Raw genomic sequence first — 14,431 nt, forward strand, 5'->3', positions numbered from 1 at the left:
ATAGCTGGAAAAGAAAATTACGTGGCAGGCGCTCTGTCACGAATAGATATCAATGATTTGAAAGAAATGTCAGTACAACAATGCAAAATAATGAAATTTACGAAAAGATCGAAAACTAAAAAGAATTCCAGTAATAACAGTAATAAAGCTGAAGTGAAGAAAAGTCACAAAGAGAACCCTATAGTATATTAAGCACTTAATAAATGTGAAGAAAAATACTAGTCCAGCTCTTTTTCGATCCTCCGAAATTATATTTCATAAAAGGAAAGAAAATTTGTAGTGAAATAAATATAGATAGTCACATTGTTGAGGCGAAGACTTACCTAGATCAATTCTTTACCAGGATTATGAAAGAAGCCGATAATTTAAAAATAAATAAAATTCAGTTGTCCTTAGGAGACAAATTGTTCAAATATACTCGAGTAAACACATTTAAAGAGATTGGTACCAAAGTTCTCAGAAAATTAACTATTGCATTAACTCCGGAGGTTGCGCATGTGACGGAAAATAATAAAATTAAAAATATCTTTCAAAAATATCACGATGACCTGTTAATGGTGGCCACCCAGGAATCAATCGTACAACTAATAAAATTAGAAAAAAATATTACTGGAAAAATATGAAAAATAATATAAGAAAATATACAAAGAAATGCGTAAATTGTAATAAAAATAAAATTAATAAAAATTTAAAAGAACCAATGATTTTGACTGAAACACCACCGAAGGCGTTCGAAATAGTACAAATAGATTCAATTGGACCACTACCGAGATCATTAAATGGAAATGAATACGCTGTTACTCTGATACGTGATCTGACAAAATACCTAGTTGCAATTCCTATACAGAGCAAACATGCAAAAGCAGAAGCCAGAGCCATATTCGAAAATTTCATCTCATTTTACGGAAGTATTAAAACAACAATAACAGATATGGGATCTGAATATAAAAATAGCTTGTTTGAGGAACTATGTAAGCTTCTCAATATTAAGCACAAAACATCTACGCCGTATCACCACCAAACTTTAGGCTCTGTTGAACGTAGCCATAGAACTTTTAATGAATATGTGCGTTCTTACATATCCATTAACAAAGACGATTGGGATGAGTATCTGAAATATTTTGCATACTGTTACAATACAACCCCATCTACAGTTCATTGTTATTGCCCGTTCGAATTAGTTTTTGGATTTTGGATAGATTTACGAATGCTCGTGGCAAAACAGTTGCTCGCTATACCGACTCCGATGGTGATAAAGAAGTTGCGCGCAGTAATGGCGTTGCAAATATTGAGAGTGACTTTTTTAATTCGCTCAATGGGCACTCGCAATATAATCAAGCAAGCTATTGCAATCAGCAATAAAACCAGCAACAGCAATGACGAACAATAGTAGCACCAATTACACTCTCACCACCCATTACACCATCACTAGCACTAGCGCTGAGTAATGGACTCGACGGTAACAAAACTGCTCAGCATCAATGCACAATGAGTAGTGACGGCAGTCAAAGTGGTACAGGGAATGTCAGTAGTACTAGTAGTAGCGCGAGTAGCGTTAGCGTTAGTGGGTGTAATCTTAGCACAAGCGGTACACCGAAATATGGCAGTCAAACAACATCTCCAGTACATCAAGCAAATTTAAATCGACATACGTTGTCATCATCATCGACACCACCACCACCCGTAGCGACTACAGTGACATCGCGTAATTTAAAACAAACGAAACGAAAGCAGCTGGTAGCGTCATATTACCCAAATATCCAGCAGAAAGTTTTGTTGTAGCTATATTGGATTCACCAACACAGCTCTCGGCACGTACACTCACTGGTGTACCAGATCAAGTTAATTTGTTGCTTAACGTTTTGCAAGATAAATGTAAAGTTGTGCGTGCACAAGTATTGAGATTCCTCACCCAATTAGCAGATCCACAATGCGTACATGCTTGGCCAAAAAAAAGCGATGCACGAACGCAAAGATTCGCGTGACCAGAATTTATATTTAAATATTTTACTTAAATTATGCGATTGTCCTTTGACTTGTATTGTTCTGCTACATGAGCAACAGGAATCAGTGCAGGATTTATATCTTACATGCGTTTGTTTGCATAACTATGCAACTGAAAGTCAAGCTATGTCAACTATAGCAGCGCTTATGGCCTACGCTGAGGGTGACAAAGAGACTACGGCTGTAATAATGGAAACCGTAAATTTACACATGGAAAGTTCAATATTTTGCATGGTTGAAAAATAAAGAAATAAACGTAAGGCGCGGGGGTTAAGATACTTGGCTTGGATATCATACGTGGTTCCAGGCTCTGGATCAGGGACTGGTATCAGTCTTAGACCGGCCATAGTGACGAATTGTCACACGTGATTGGTTGTCACGTCCTGCACGAGGTGCCCCTGCTTCTACTGATAATGGCGGATCTAGAGAGGACAACTCGATAAAACCCGCACCCCTGAGTCATTGTGCCGAGCTCAGGGGAGGTAGGACCCTGTTAAGGGTCAAGATCGGTACTCAACGGTGACGAACCGGATTGTTAGGGACTTGATTTTGACTATGGATAGGAATTGATGACTTTGGGCTGGTAGGTAGTAGGTCGGGGTGAAACCCTATCGAAATGGCTGGTAGGCTAATGCTGCACCTGCCCACGTCCCGTTAAAACCGTGGCGGGCCTCAAGGTACGTTCCGGCTCCGTCGCCGTTAAGTTGGTGGTGTAGGTGCGGTTGAAGATTTTCCCGCTTTGCGTCCGGTCTGGCTCTGAACGCATTACTCATAAGGTAATGCGTCAACCCTCGCGTGGCCTCCCTGCGCAGCATAGATAACCACGGGACCGTTGAAGGGCGACTACATAATCGGCTCCGGATAGCGGCCTTGAGGGGGGACTTCTTAGAATGGACACGAAGACGAATAAAAAGGAGGGTAGGAGTGACGGCGAAAGTCGTCATGGTGCGAGGGACGCGACAGGTGCGGAGGGTGCTCCGAAGCAGGTCGCCGTCAGCCGGGAAAGCTCCCGGCGGGTCAAAAGGGCTGATCAGATGGATCAGTTCGGGTAGTGGAGGGGTGTCGAAACCGACACCCAATGTAGGCCCATATGGGGCTGTGACAGGGAAAGGCAGAGGTCCGGCGAATGCGACGGACCAGCCCAGTACTAGTAAGGAAGCTCTGTCGCGAGGAGCTTTCCCAACGGGAGCCCTGGGGTCGAAGCCTGCCGGGAAAGGTAGGCGATCGACGCCGCGTAGGAAAGCTCTGGGTGATCGGCGCCTAGCTGAGAAGATCTTGGAGCGCTACGGCGGTAGGGATGCAGCTCAGATGTCTGATAAGCATTCCCGGACGCTGGAGTGGGCCAGGAGCGTCGTAGCTTGCGACGACCACACACCGGTGTCGAACGATGCGGGTGAGCAGCAGGGTTTGGGGGCTATGAAGCGGCAAAGGTCGGATGAGCGGAATGCCTCAACGACAAAAAGGGCCCGAGGAGGTGGGGACGCAATTTCGTTTAGCGAAATCGCTAGACGTGCAGGCTCCATCACCCTCGGGGTCGTGGATAGGAGTAGGGAGGATGGTGCCATCTCCCGAGAGGAGTGGCCGTGGGTCGCCAGCGCCATATCAGCGGCCTATATGACCGCTGTTATGGAGAGCCCAGGTACGCGGCCATGCTTCGAATACTCGGGGTGGTATCATGGTTTTAGACTGATTACTTGTGCTGACGAGCGGTCGGCCTGTATCTTTAAGAAAATAATTTCTTTGGTAGGGGAGGTCTGGAGTGGGGCCAGACTCGAGGCCGTGGAACGGAGGGATCTCCCCCTTCGACCGAGGGCTCGGGTGTGGTTGCCTGCCGGGCCATCTCAGCCGGAGAAAATACTCGAATTAATGCGTTACTGCAACCCGAACCTTCCGACGCATAACTGGAGGGTCCTCAGAGTAGAGGAGGCTGTTGGGCCACGTCGGCAAGTGCTGATTCTGCTAAACGCAGAGTCCACCGGTCCTCTCTCTGACACGAGGGGGTTATCTCCTATGGCCTCGAGCGTGTGGTTCTCAAAATCTACCACGCCGATTCCAGGGGGGATGGTTCCTCTCCCACAGAGACTGTTCGGGAGGTGGAGGCGTCCGCAGGGGAGCCAGTACCCATGGTTGTGGATGCTGACTCCGCTAATTTGGACAGCGAAAGCACTGTTGACGTCCCGTCAATAGCGGGATCTGTCATCAGTGCTAGTCGTCTGGCTGATAGGGCCGAGGAGGAGCTCCTGGCCTCCGAGGGCGAATCATCGATGGCGGGATCCGTCATCAGTGTAAGTCGTCTGTTGGGGGAGGGGGAGGATCTCCTAGTCTCCGAGGGCGAAGCCGCCAAGGAAGGGGTGCAGAAGAAGAAGAGTGGTGTTGATGGAAATCCGTCAAATCAATCTTCAGCATTCTAAGGCGGCCTCCGCAAACTTGTTGCTCTGTCTTGAGAAAGGCGGAGTGGATATTGTCCTTGTCCAGGAGCCGTGGCTGAGTAGTAACGGCGGAAAAATTTCTGGATTAAGGACGGGAAAATTCAACACCTTGGTGCATGGGGAGGCAGGTAGGCCTAGATCCTGTGTGCTTATCAAAAAGGAATTTAAAGCTTTTATTCTCTCTAATTTCAGCAATGCTGACGTAACCACGGTCTGCCTCGAGCGAGGCAGTAGCGAATTGTGGGTGGTCTCAGCGTATATGCCCCATGGGGGCGTAACGGGACCACCGCTTGTGATACTGGGCGAAATCACCGCTGAAGCAAGGCGGAGAGGTGTTGGCGTAATCATAGGTGCCGATGCTAATGCACACCATAGCATATGGGGGAGCTCGGATACGAACACCAGAGGTGAGTCTTTATTTACTTTTATTGTAGATGAGGGACTTTGTATATGTAATAGGGGGAATGACCCGACTTTTATTACTGCGGTAAGGGAGGAGGTCCTGGACCTCACCCTGGTTAGCAGAGAACTGGAAGATCGGATATCTGGATGGAGGGTTCTCAACGAGCACTTTTTCTCTGATCACCGATATATTCAGTTCTCGGCGAATGAAGAACGTCCCGGTAAAATATCTTTTAGGAACCCTAAAAGTACCAACTGGGACTTGTATTGTAGGAAGTTGGGAGAGCTATTGCCTGAGGCGCCTATCGTTGGTTCGGACTTGTCCGAATCTGAAATAGACGGTCTGGTGGAAAACTTCACCTTGCAAGCAATAGCGCCTTTCAACAGTCCTGCCCACTGAAAACTTACAGGGGAATGGCAAGCCGCCCTGGTGGTCTGATTCCCTTGACGACCTAAGAGCGTCCAGTAGGCGGCTCTTTAATAGAGCCAGGAGGAGTAAACTACCCTCGGACTGGGAGCTCTATAAGGTGAGTCTGGGGATTTATAAATATGAAATAAGGTTAGCCAAGCGAGATTCATGGCGAAGCTTCTGCGAAAACGTAGAGGGCTGCAATGAATCCGCGAGGCTTAGAAAAATATTCTCTAGGAATCCCGCCCCTCGGGGGTATCTGAGAGATGATGGTGGGGACTGGTCGATGAGTAGCGAGGAGTCCCTGAGACTTTTACTGGACAATCATTTTCCCGATGTCCCAGTTGCGCAGGGATCTTCGCTTGCGTGGTCGGCGGTTGCTGGCCATGCAGAAATGCCTACAATCCCACTACGGGAAAGTCAAATATCCTGGGCTATAAATTCGTTCAAGCCCTATAAGTCACCCGGTCCGGATGGCATCATTCCTGCGCAACTTCAAAGGTCTTTAGGGATTTCCTGCCGCTGGTTGGCCATCATCTACACTAACTGCCTCAGGCTTAACTATATCCCTAAGTCGTGGCGCACGGTTAGGGTCATTTTCATTCCGAAGGCCGGCAGGGGCTCTCATGTGTCATCTAAGGATTTCAGGCCAATCAGTCTCTCGTCGTTTCTTCTTAAGACGCTTGAGCGGCTGATTGACCTGTACCTACGAGAAAGGATACCTGGGGGGTTACTGTCGGCTTCACAGCATACGTACTGCAAAGGCAGATCGACGGAAACGGCTCTCCATTCAATTGTAAAGCAAATAGAGGGGTCTCTAGAACATAAAAAGTATGCTCTGGGTGCCTTTCTAGACATCGAGGGGGCTTTTAACAATGTTCTACCGGGGGCAATCGAAAGAGCTCTGGTGGGTTTAGGAGTCGAAGCGGCTCTGGTTGAATTTATTAGCAAACTTCTATGCGGCAGAATTGTCGCAGCGGAGTGGGGAGGAGCCATAATAAGGAGGAAGGTGTGCAGGGGCACGCCACAGGGAGGTGTCCTATCTCCTCTGCTCTGGGTTGTGGTAGTCAACGAGCTTCTTGTGGAGCTGGAAGCCAATGGCTGTCGGGTGGTTGCCTATGCAGATGACCTCGCTATCCTGGTCAGGGGCAAATTTCTGGGCACCCTGCGCGATGTTCTGCAGGGATACCTGGATACTGTGGCTAGGTGGGCTGAATCATGTGGAGTGGCGGTCAACCCGGGAAAAACAGAATTGGTTCTTTTTACAAGGAGATATAAGATACCCGACTTCAGAACTCCTTCGATTGGAGGGGTAGTGTTGGTACTTACTGACAGGGTTAAATATTTGGGAATTGTTCCGGACAAGAAGCTGTCCTGGAGGCCCAATGTGGAAGATAGGGCCAGGAAGGCCGCGGTTGCCTTGTACTGCTGCAGGGGGGCTATCGGAAAGAGATGGGGGCTCTCGCCAGGAGTAGTACACTGGCTTTATGAGATGGTGGTCAAACCGATTCTGCTATATGGGGTGCTGGTCTGGTGGAAAGCACTGGACACGGCGAGCACCTCCAAAATGCTAGTGTCAGTGCAACGGACGGCGCTTATCGGCATCAGTGGCGCTATGAGAACAACACCTACCTTGGCACTGAATGTCATGCTGAATATACATCCAGTAGATATTGCGGGAAAGGCAGCCGCGGCCCGGTCGTTGGTCAGGCTTCGTGATATGGGTTATATGCTTTCTGACTTCGGACACTCTAGCCTTCTTACTAGTTTCGACTTTATCCCGGACAGGACGGACTATTGCATGCCGGTGGCCGCTCCCTATACAACCTTCACCCCAGTCATTCCCCCGAGGGAGGAGTGGAGAAGAGGAATTATCTGGGGCATGGGACCGGTTAACTTGTTCACGGATGGGTCGAAGTTGGACGGAAAGGTTGGCGGGGGGGTCTTTTGTCAAGAGCTAAATGTAAGCCGCAAGTTTAAGTTGGCTGATCACTGCAGTGTATTCCAAGCGGAAGTTGCTGCGATTAAGGATGCGGTGGATGAAATGCTATCCAGCGCTACTACGGTTAGCGAATTTAACATCTACTCTGATAGCCAAGCGGCTATAAAGGCCTTGAGCTCAACTACAGTGCGATCGAGGGTGGTCTGGGAGTGCCTGACCACACTCGCGATTGCATCGAATTATTTTACAATTAAGATTATCTGGGTCTCGGGCCATAGTGATATTCCGGGTAACTGTCAAGCGGATCTCTTAGCCCGAATCGGTACAACTGAACCGGATGAAGATGGCTGTAGGGATTTCGGGATTCCGCTAGCCACCTGTGGATTGCTCTTCCATAGCTGGGCCTCGAGTCAGCTCAGCAAACGTTGGGCGGACACTACGTCTTGTAGGATATCAAGATCTTTCTGGCCGAAAGTGGATGGCAGGAGGTCTGCTGAAATAATTGGGTTCACTAAGGCTCACCTATCAATGGTCATTGGGGTTTTGACAGGGCACTGTCCCATGGGTATCCATGCGGTACGTCTCAATATATTGGAAATTCCATCCTGCTGCAGCTGTATGGAGGATGATGAGGTGGAATCACCAAATCACTTTATGCTTGACTGCCCAGCTTTTGCCAGAACTAGGCGAAAGTATTTTGGTCGTGACTCACTTGGATCTCCCGAGGAGCTATCCAAGGTTGAGATCGGGATCATTCGGAACTTTATCGTTGCTACCCAACGATTCTCTAAGTAGTTATATCTACGTCACCGTTAGTTTAGTTTATTATATGTGGTATCACAACGGACCGTCATGTTGTCCAAGTGAGCTTCCTCTCATCAGGGAAGCTACCACCCAACCTAACCTAACCTAAGGCGCGATAACCTCCCAAGAGGTCTAAGGCCGAGCTTCTCTTCCAATTTGCGTCGTGCTCCTCTTGATTTCCCCTACAAATTGACCGGACGGGACCTACATGTTTTATGCCGACTCCGAACAGCATCTGCAAGGCAGATGAGTTTTCACTGAGAGCTTTTCATGGCAGAAATACACCCGGAGCGCTTGCCAAACACTGCCGAGGGGCGACCCCGCTTAAAAAATTTTTCTTCTAATTGAAAAACCTTATTTCTAAAATTGTTGATGTTGCTTTGCCCGGGGTGTGAACCCAGGGCATACGGTGTGGTAGGCGGAGTATGCTACCATCACACCACGGTGGCCGCCGGTATGCATGGTTGGTAATAAGGAAAAGGAGCGCGATCTACAAAATTTATGTTGCGGTGTTAAAATTGCTAGTGTCGTTCCTGAATTTCACACAGATTTTGTGAATATGCTAGCACAGTTGATAACTGAGGATATAGAATATCCACCGCGTAATGCCGAAATGATGTGCGATGCTTTTCGTGCACTTGGTTCACATTTTCAATTGCGTAAGTTTGCAATCACCCTTACAGAAGCACTAACAGACATTGCAGTAATGCATGTCGACTTTGAGGTGCAACCATCAACATCAGCACAAGCAGCTCTGAGTGGTACTATTAGAGTTGTGAGTGCAACAGAAACGCGAATTGAGGAGGAAAGAGCTGGGACAGCTAATTCACAAATGGAAAATTCAGTACTAATGCGCTTACTCTTTATACTACACAAATTGAATGCTATTATGGATGCTGGTCCTAAACCAGATCAACCACATACCGTTGAAGTACTGGCTTCCGTTGCATTACAATCAATGATTGGTGGTTTCATACCTAAAGAGGTAATTGAGTGTTTTGAGCGTTGCTGTAGCAAAATTAATAGTTGGAATCAATATCGCATAGCAACATCGGCTAGTCGTAATGGACGACATTACTTGGCGACGCATATTTTCTCGAAAATTTCAAAATTTACTGTAGTTGATAAGCTGAATTTTTTCCTAATGGACCTAGCACAAATGAGTAAAGCTGAATGCATACTCAACTAGGTTGTAGATCATGAGTATATGCATAATAATTATGAACAATGTGCCCCAGTACCATATTCAACTAGGTTGTAGATCATGAGTATATGCATAATAATTATGAACAATGTGCCCCAGTACCACCCACTACCGTTGCTGCAGCTACTACAGACACTCAATCCACAAATAAAATGTCTATAACACCAAAAACACGTTGTTGGGTTATCGGTATTGATCATTATAAACTTTACCAAGTAGCGCATTACGGAAATCTTAGGGAAATTGAAGTTAAATTTTTCAACAGACATAAAATGTTATAATTTTGGAATATATAACATCTAGGACACCTTAATTGCAGTAATTGAAAGAAAATGTTTGCTTATATTCAAGTTTTTAATTATTTTTTCTAAATTTATCTTTAATATTAATGCAATGATTGATCCAATGCAACGCTGCTCTTCCTACTGTTCTTCATTCCACTCCATTCGAGTGCCTCTTTCACTGAATTCGAGTGCCTTCCACTCTATTCGCAACATAACCAAACCAAACTATATAGTAAACAATGGTATTGATGGTTGGCGTTCGCTTTAAAAAAATCCCCCAATTAAAATGGTGTCTCATGGCAAAGGGTACACCCATCTATAACGAAATTGAACTTGCCTCTGAATTATCAGATATACTTATAAAATGTATGAGTTTTTTTTCAGAGTTGCACACAAAACGGCGCTGCCGTGCTTCCTCCTGGCCAAAATTATCACGCAAGCTAACTGAATTTGCTTACTTACCACATATTGTACAAGTTTGTCTAACGCACGATCCTTGGGCGTTGGAGCGCGTTTTTACATCATTATGCCAAATTATGGAAGAAAATCCGGAAATGCCGAAAGATTATTTGACAGGCGTATTTTTTTTATGCTCATGTACACGGGCAGCAATATACTGCCTATAACAAAGTTCCTGAAATTGACATACATAAAACAGAGATTTCGCAGTGATGAGACATCTCAATCCGGTATTATGCATCGCAGGATTTTAGGTCAATTATTACCAGAGGCAATGGTATCCTTCTGCAAATCATAGACTCCAATGGAGATGCAACCGCAATGCCAAGGAATAGAAATATTCCTTATAAGAATGGGTTTGTTCCAATTTTTTGCAATATTTGTCATTCTTTCACGAAGTTATAGCGTCGATATTGTAAGCGGTTAATTTAGTTGCAATATAATATTGGTGTTATTATCCCCGGTAGCACACAATTTAATATGCAATACAATAGCCATTTTTATATGGCAACATCAATGATTACGCAAATCCGACAATAGTCACCATATAGCGATTTCTGAAAAATAAAAATAAAAATTAATTAATAAAAAACCAGATTACGCATTTTAGAAATCTACTCACCACCGCGTGTTTTATCTCAATGACTTTTTTTCCATTCCGGAAATGGAAAAGCGTAGCAGATGTCAAAATCTCTACACTTAATTTCTGACTGTCAATTCACTGTGTTACAAACATTAGGCCACAAGGGCAATCATCTCGCGCACTACACGTCACGTACTACATGCCGCACGACATATCGCGCACAACATGCCACACGACAGGTCGCACACTTCATATCTCGATCGATCATTCATTTGGTCGAGATTTACAAAAAAAAAATTACTTAATTCCACAAATCTCAACATTATCGACAATACACGTCGAAAATAATGTTGAATGGTGGAAGTAAAATAAAAGTGGTGGAAGAGCAACTCTGTAATACCTGTTCAGCCAGGTTTCGAACCTTTCCGTGGGGTGGCAGGCTACTCGCTGTGAAACAAAGTTCACCACAAATCTAAAATAAATTTTAAAAATACGTCGGCGACATCTACCGACATAAATCGAATTATAAACTGTATTAAATGCGCTAAAGCACCAGCCACCTAGCATGGATGAGTGCTAAATCCGTTTTTTCTTCGTCTCTTCGCGCACATAAGTATTTACTTATGGCCTTTAATCTTTTATTTCAATTAAATTTTATTTCAATAACACTTTTTTTTCTTTGCGAAAATATATTAGAGATAATTTTTTTGGTTTACGCCACTTAAACAACATTCCTCCAACCTCAATTTGGGCATGATCAATGATATCAATATTCTTTCAGATCATGACCCGTTACCAAACCTTATTGGCCAAGTCAGAGGGAGCCGCAAAGCGTTTCGACGTCGTGTGCCAGCTCTGCGGTAGGGACCATAGTCTCCGACTCTGTGCGGAATATATAAACAAATCCCCGGAAGAGAAGTTGCGGGCCGTGCTGCTGCACGAACTGTCTTTCACCCTTTCACCGGGTGGACAAGTGTATCAGCAAGTATCGCTGCAAGAGGTGCCAAGAGAAGCACCACACCACACTTCATTTAGATGAGCGTCGGCCGGTATGTGACGAGAAAACCACAACTGGCGACGACAACACATCCGACGACGCGTTGTCAATCAACCTCTCGGGACCGGCTAAATTCTGGGCTCAGCAAGTGGAGGAGGAAGAGTGGTGTTGATGGAAATCCGTCAAATCAATCTTCAGCATTCTAAGGCGGCCTCCGCAAACTTGTTGCTCTGTCTTGAGAAAGGCGGAGTGGATATTGTCCTTGTCCAGGAGCCGTGGCTGAGTAGTAACGGCGGAAAAATTTCTGGATTAAGGACGGGAAAATTCAACACCTTGGTGCATGGGGAGGCAGGTAGGCCTAGATCCTGTGTGCTTATTAAAAAGGAATTTAAAGCTTTTATTCTCTCTAATTTCAGCAATGCTGACGTAACCACGGTCTGCCTCGAGCGAGGCAGTAGCGAATTGTGGGTGGTCTCAGCGTATATGCCCCATGGGGGCGTAACGGGACCACCGCTTGTGATACTGGGCGAAATCACCGCTGAAGCAAGGCGGAGAGGTGTTGGCGTAATCATAGGTGCCGATGCTAATGCACACCATAGCATATGGGGGAGCTCGGATACGAACACCAGAGGTGAGTCTTTATTTACTTTTATTGTAGATGAGGGACTTTGTATATGTAATAGGGGGAATGACCCGACTTTTATTACTGCGGTAAGGGAGGAGGTCCTGGACCTCACCCTGGTTAGCAGAGAACTGGAAGATCGGATATCTGGATGGAGGGTTCTCAACGAGCACTTTTTCTCTGATCACCGATATATTCAGTTCTCGGCGAATGAAGAACGTCCCGGTAAAATATCTTTTAGGAACCCTAAAAGTACCAACTGGGACTTGTATTGTAGGAAGTTGGGAGAGCTATTGCCTGAGGCGCCTATCGTTGGTTCGGACTTGTCCGAATCTGAAATAGACGGTCTGGTGGAAAACTTCACCTTGCAAGCAATAGCGCCTTTCAACAGTCCTGCCCACTGAAAACTTACAGGGGAATGGCAAGCCGCCCTGGTGGTCTGATTCCCTTGACGACCTAAGAGCGTCCAGTAGGCGGCTCTTTAATAGAGCCAGGAGGAGTAAACTACCCTCGGACTGGGAGCTCTATAAGGTGAGTCTGGGGATTTATAAATATGAAATAAGGTTAGCCAAGCGAGATTCATGGCGAAGCTTCTGCGAAAACGTAGAGGGCTGCAATGAATCCGCGAGGCTTAGAAAAATATTCTCTAGGAATCCCGCCCCTCGGGGGTATCTGAGAGATGATGGTGGGGACTGGTCGATGAGTAGCGAGGAGTCCCTGAGACTTTTACTGGACAATCATTTTCCCGATGTCCCAGTTGCGCAGGGATCTTCGCTTGCGTGGTCGGCGGTTGCTGGCCATGCAGAAATGCCTACAATCCCACTACGGGAAAGTCAAATATCCTGGGCTATAAATTCGTTCAAGCCCTATAAGTCACCCGGTCCGGATGGCATCATTCCTGCGCAACTTCAAAGGTCTTTAGGGATTTCCTGCCGCTGGTTGGCCATCATCTACACTAACTGCCTCAGGCTTAACTATATCCCTAAGTCGTGGCGCACGGTTAGGGTCATTTTCATTCCGAAGGCCGGCAGGGGCTCTCATGTGTCATCTAAGGATTTCAGGCCAATCAGTCTCTCGTCGTTTCTTCTTAAGACGCTTGAGCGGCTGATTGACCTGTACCTACGAGAAAGGATACCTGGGGGGTTACTGTCGGCTTCACAGCATACGTACTGCAAAGGCAGATCGACGGAAACGGCTCTCCATTCAATTGTAAAGCAAATAGAGGGGTCTCTAGAACATAAAGAGTATGCTCTGGGTGCCTTTCTAGACATCGAGGGGGCTTTTAACAATGTTCTACCGGGGGCAATCGAAAGAGCTCTGGTGGGTTTAGGAGTCGAAGCGGCTCTGGTTGAATTTATTAGCAAACTTCTATGCGGCAGAATTGTCGCAGCGGAGTGGGGAGGAGTCATAATAAGGAGGAAGGTGTGCAGGGGCACGCCACAGGGAGGTGTCCTATCTCCTCTGCTCTGGGTTGTGGTAGTCAACGAGCTTCTTGTGGAGCTGGAAGCCAATGGCTGTCGGGTGGTTGCCTATGCAGATGACCTCGCTATCCTGGTCAGGGGCAAATTTCTGGGCACCCTGCGCGATGTTCTGCAGGGATACCTGGATACTGTGGCTAGGTGGGCTGAATCATGTGGAGTGGCGGTCAACCCGGGAAAAACAGAATTGGTTCTTTTTACAAGGAGATATAAGATACCCGACTTCAGAACTCCTTCGATTGGAGGGGTAGTGTTGGTACTTACTGACAGGGTTAAATATTTGGGAATTGTTCCGGACAAGAAGCTGTCCTGGAGGCCCAATGTGGAAGATAGGGCCAGGAAGGCCGCGGTTGCCTTGTACTGCTGCAGGGGGGCTATCGGAAAGAGATGGGGGCTCTCGCCAGGAGTAGTACACTGGCTTTATGAGATGGTGGTCAAACCGATTCTGCTATATGGGGTGCTGGTCTGGTGGAAAGCACTGGACACGGCGAGCACCTCCAAAATGCTAGTGTCAGTGCAACGGACGGCGCTTATCGGCATCAGTGGCGCTATGAGAACAACACCTACCTTGGCACTGAATGTCATGCTGAATATACATCCAGTAGATATTGCGGGAAAGGCAGCCGCGGCCCGGTCGTTGGTCAGGCTTCGTGATATGGGTTATATGCTTTCTGACTTCGGACACTCTAGCCTTCTTACTAGTTTCGACTTTATCCCGGACAGGACGGACTATTGCATGCCGGTGGCCGCTCCCTATACAACCTTCACCCCAGTCATTCCCCCGAGGGAGGAGTGGAGAAGAGGAATTATCTGG

General features: G+C 46.6%; 1 pseudogene; it reads left to right on the top strand.

Moving 5' to 3' along the window:
• Positions 1–1,488: 1,488 nt before the first annotated feature.
• LOC137241629 (integrator complex subunit 7-like) lies at positions 1,489–9,251 on the top strand (annotated as a pseudogene).
• The last annotated feature ends 5,180 nt before the right edge of the window (positions 9,252–14,431 follow it).

The sequence above is a fragment of the Eurosta solidaginis genome, chromosome 2 (genome assembly GCF_040869045.1).
Source record: "Eurosta solidaginis isolate ZX-2024a chromosome 2, ASM4086904v1, whole genome shotgun sequence".
In the NCBI taxonomy this organism is placed as follows: domain Eukaryota; kingdom Metazoa; phylum Arthropoda; class Insecta; order Diptera; family Tephritidae; genus Eurosta; species Eurosta solidaginis.